A 5,644-nucleotide genomic window follows, 5' to 3' on the forward strand; every position below is an offset into this window, starting at 1 on the left:
AAACGCTTATATCTTCGCCCTCCTAGCTCAAAATGACGTGATTCCAAAGCCCACTTCTTCGTCTCGTCAAGCCCGTCATGTTGGTACAATTTTCATAATGTTTTAATGCTTTGAAAATGACCATTTTGCCCTTGCCCGTAAACAGCCCCTTCGGGAGATAACTGTTTCCGGTGAATCTTTCCGTGATTCTTCCGGACTTCTTCCCGATGTATCCTTCATCCCCAGGCAACCCAGGACAGCCACTTGCATGATGGATTTACAGTAGCCATGGTTTTCACTTGAATATTTAATAAATGACTGCTCGTTTAATACTACTAGTACCGTTTTGGTTATGCTTTTGGTTACATGCTTATCTCCATGCTATGTTCTTATGCATCTCGTTAGTATATACTACTTGCTAGTATTATTCTCACATGTCATGCTTGGTAGCAGTACATGTTGGTGATAGTGATGTTCATCTGATGCATGATTACCGTCTGTTATGAAGCACCTGTGTTACGTACGATCATCGCTACGCTATGTTCATCTGCATCAAGTAGACTAAGTGCTTTATTATTATTGATAATAATGATCCATATGGTTATGTTGCTCCACCCATGATCATGTTGATATCATGCTCATATGCACTTTTGTTTCATCATGTTATATTCATGTGGTGGTTACGAGGTAACCCCGAACAGAGTAAGTTGGTGCATGATATTGTTAACATGTTGCATGCTAGTATCATCATATGTTCATACCATGCTCATCTGATATTGTTCTAGTGCTATTTTGTTCACCATGTCCATGCCATGTGTTCTTATAGTATCATGTTCAACATTACTACGTAACCTATAAATGCCATGTTATTGTTTGTCTTGATTGCTTTGGGGTCTGTGAGCTTGCAAGTACACTCAATGTACTGACCTGGCGTGTCATGCCAGCTTGCAGGTCATGCCTTGTCTGCTTGCTTGTTTGTCGAGGATCTTGAGTTTGCGAGCTAGGATAAGCATTCCAGCCAGAGTCCCTGCAGAGTGGAGTGCATCCTCATCGTCGTTGTTCCGCCGCTAGAAGTTATTCCGCTGCTATGAGTTGTTCTGCTGCTTGCATAGAGCAACCCTGGCAGGCGTAGTGTCACCATGCCACAGTATTTCCCTTCTACCCCTATCGATTGTAATAAAGAGCTGATTTGTTCTATGCCAAGCAGTGCCGTATTCCAGAGACTTGCCTCGATCTCTGGGCTGGAATACGGGGCGTTCCGATCTCCCTAAGCCGGGGTGCAACAGGTAACCTCCATATCATCTTGGTATCGTGGTATCCCGTCATTGTACATTCTCCTTGCCATTGCATTGTTAACCTCTAGCCCATTTTGCGTCACTTGCCTATCGAGACTAGCCATTTGAGCATTGCCGGCAACGTTACTTGTGCACATTAGTGATAATCGATCTACACCTTCCATTGCATACATACCATATCATATTGGTATCATCTTGGTATCATATCATCTCTTGTGCCACAAGATTGTTCCCGCATATACACAATTGCTATCTTAGTTTGTGCATTTCGCATTGTGTCCATACAAAAAAGAGAATAATCTTTTAAGAAAAAGGAAAAAAGAGAGCAAAGAAGCTTATAAGCAATAGCCATAGCATCCTACCACATTGCATATAAGATTGTCATATCCGATCATCTTGGATCATGCCACCGGAAAATCATACATATATAGCATACTTGGGATAGAAAGTTGATACATTTTGCATCTTATAGGTTGTTCACAAGTGTCGTATATGCCTATTGAGCAATCGTGCTAGCATCTCTCTTGAGTAGTGCGACACGAGTGTTTTCTGTGGATTCCACATTTTGTGCTCATTCCTTGGTTGCACGACCCCATCTATCTATCTCTCTGTGTGTGTGTGTGTGTTTCAGTGTACCATGTATCACTATTGGTCTACTTGTTTCACTTGCGAATTTGTGAATCTCTTTCAACATTATTGACTCTTGCTAACATTTTGCATCAAATTTTTGTGCCACTATCCTCACCGAGCTACTCCATAAGCCTTACTTGTGTAGGTGTGAGAATTGACGAGAACCGGTACCAATTTTGCTATTTCCTTGCTACACTATTGAGTGATCATTGATCCATTCTCAACATCAGTTAAGGTACATTTGGTATAGTTCTTCTCTTTCACCCACTCATATTTGCTCGAGTCTTGTGATGGATAGGCAAGGCATTTCATCTCTGGTCTTCCACGACAATGACGACGCGAACAACATCACCAAAACGTCCATCTGCGATCTACAACGACAAATGCAAGGTGCACAATCAAGATTGCGAGAGCGCATCGACAACCTCGCCATCGACATACGACACACCGAGCTATGTACAAGAGACTACCTCGACAATAAGCTTTCCGCACAAAAGGAGGATAAGGATGCACAGATGGAGGAGATTCGGACTTTGTTGGTCAACCGTTCTTCCCCAATCCTCAAGGCGACGGCGAGCAAGTTGATCATCTTTGGAGTGCCCACGTGATGCAAGCGCAATTATTCCATGTCCACATCTCCATGGCGACCATCATCACATTCTTGATCCACATTGTCATGAAGGGCAAGTCACCTCCAAGCATCATGTGCACGATGACGATGAACGCCATCGAGCTCAAGCACGACAACGACACCATCATCATGAGGATGCTCGTTAAGCACAAATGCACAAGTCCCAACAATCCCTACTTCACGCCAAGGCCAAGCTTCATGAGCAAAGGAGAAGACCACGAGACAAGCACCACCAAGAGGAAGCTACGGCTACCACCACCACTTTGGCATCTTCGCCAAGTGTTATCAAGGCATCTTCACCTTTGGACGTACGACATCTTCGCCTACTTCCCACAAGTTCGCCTACATCGACATCTTCAACAACAAGGCGACCACCTACAAGCGAGGGAGACCCTTCCATCTTCGGAAGCCCCTCAAGGAAGATGGCCGAGCCTGGGAAATTCCCTTCGGTCATGGAGATGAGCTACGAGGTGACACATCATATGGGCCTCCTACAACAAGACGGTGACAATAAGGGTCGAGCAAGGGACATCCCCTTCGACCACAACGATGAGCATGAACCTCTTCAACAACATGAATACGACACCTATATTGGACTCATATTCTGATTCAAGCGACGCGAGCGCACATGAGACCTTCTCTTTGATCTCCGAGGAGAGTGATGATTTGCCACACCCTACAACATTCACCTTTGGAGGAGTTATGGATGAGGAGGTTGAGCATGGGACTATCCCTTCAACCAAGGCGGCGATAGGAGTTGAGCAAGGAGGCATTTGCACCTACATCTCTCTAACACCCACATATGACGAGATGACCCAATTGCCATGTGTGGAGAGCCACTACCACATAAGTGACATGAGTGACTCCACTATACGTGACATTGAGAGCATTTCCTATGAGAGGATGAGTGTGACCACCACTAGCCCCACACATGAGAGCATGCCACACATCCTATGTGAGGTTGAGAGCCATTTGACTGACTCCACCAACCATACGAGTGAGAGCATCCTTGAGGGAGTGAGTGTGCCACAACACTTAGTGAGTGAGGTAGTTGACACGGGATGTGAGGCCACTATGATTTCTAAAGACTCACCCTCTACTCCGAGTGTGTTTTCCTTTTTGGTGGTAGATCTCCAACAAGACAAAGTGCCAATCCTCGACGAGTCCATACCTCCAATGGGAAAACCGATTGCCATGATGGACGATATTGCACCCCCACATGGTACCATCAAGTTGCAACCTCACCTCCAACACATGAGCATCGCTCTAAAGGTAACATGGGTGATGGTGCTTCTCTTGTCCCACTAGTGGACTATCTTGCAAATGATTGCTTGCATTATGTTGATCACCTTATGGATTCATCGCATACTATGTCTTGTTTCGATATGCCACCCATTTATGATGAATATGATGATGAGCATGTTGAATTGCCTACTTGTGATGCTATGCTCCATAGGATATCATGTGAAAATCCTATTGGTCACATTATGTTGGACAATCCTTTAAATTTGTCATATGATATGAGTGAGATCTCCCATATTGCATCATTTTAATCTCAACATAGTAACTATGCATGCCCATGAATGCATTACATATCATTCTACATCTTTTGGATAAGCATCATGTGTCTTGCCACGCACAATCTTGTCGAACGGACTCATACTTACTTGATGGACACTTTGTGTGCGCGAACCATTGTATTTCCGAGTATCACTTGTGTTTGCTCTTTTTGCATGTCTATCACTCCGGAGACACCTTGGAGTACTTGGATTGCGCCATGCTTCAACTTCGTCCAACTACAAGTCCGTCCATGACAACTATTTGAATGGTGATGAGGATCACGATCCGAGGTCGGATCTTTCCCAAGGGGGGGAGATGATGCAGAGCATCCTATGATCATCCCCATGTACACTACGTCTACTCTCCAAGCCCCAAGAGGACACAAGACGAGACCTCAAGTATACGCCATTGGACACAAGGTTAACTCGCTCCTCTCCGAATCGTCACATTCCACATGTGAGACATGGCTACTACCTCAAACATATGTGCTATGCATGACCAGGAACCAAGAGGAAGGCCATGGAACAACTAGGAGCATTGGACAAGACGGCAGGGGCACCAAGCATGAGGAACAAGAGGAAGAGCTGCCAGGAAGCTACAGCTCTCGGACGTCCAACGACCTCCGGACGACCGACGATCTCCGGACGTCCGACGCCTAGAGACTCCACCAGCCAGATCGACTCCAGCTGAAGGCCAAGTCTACAGCGACCAGACGACCGACCGAGACCAGATGTCCAACACTGCCCAGCGCCCGGACGACTGCCTGCCACCACATATCAGAGACCACCGGACCAGAGCCAAAACTTCGAAAGTCCGAAGACTTCCGGACGATCGGACGCCCGCGAGCGACCGGACGACCGACAGCCGTCGGACATGCGACGCCTGTCTACGCACAGTGTGTTGGGCCGAAGCCCATGTACTCCTCACTTACCGCTTCATGGCCCTAGACTATATATACTCCTCCACCTCCTCCTAGTTAGGGTTAGCAAAGGATTAGCTCATTTGAGAGATAGAGCTTTGCTCATCCACTTGATACCCTTCTCCATTGGAGTTTACGACCTCTTCGAAGAAGATCCCCCAAGTGGATTCAAGACCCCTCACGGGAAGACCCCCTCAAGGCCTCCTCACGGAGAAGAAATTGCTACTTGTATCGTCCTTTGTTGATCGTGGATCATGTATGTCTTTGTGTTTCGAGGATCTAGCATATGTGTAATCGAATCTTGTTGGTTTGAGTGATTTCTCTCGTGTTTCCCCTCATGTTTTCCCTTCATGTTCTTCATGGGATCCGCTCCAATCGTGAAATACCGGGCATCTAGTGTTCTACCCTACACCTGTTTACAACCCAAAATCACAAATGTTTGATGTCTACTACACACTTTATTCTTGCAGACTCATGTTGGGACTCCAAGTGCAGAGTTTTATAGGACAATAGCAATTTTCCCTCAAGTGGATGACCTAAGTTTTATCAATCTGTGGGAGGCGTAGGATGAAGATGGTTTCTTTGAAACAACCCTGCAACCAAATATGCGAAATTTCTTCTGTCCCCAGC

Source organism: Aegilops tauschii, chromosome 4 (genome assembly GCF_002575655.3).
Source record: "Aegilops tauschii subsp. strangulata cultivar AL8/78 chromosome 4, Aet v6.0, whole genome shotgun sequence".
Taxonomy (NCBI): domain Eukaryota; kingdom Viridiplantae; phylum Streptophyta; class Magnoliopsida; order Poales; family Poaceae; genus Aegilops; species Aegilops tauschii.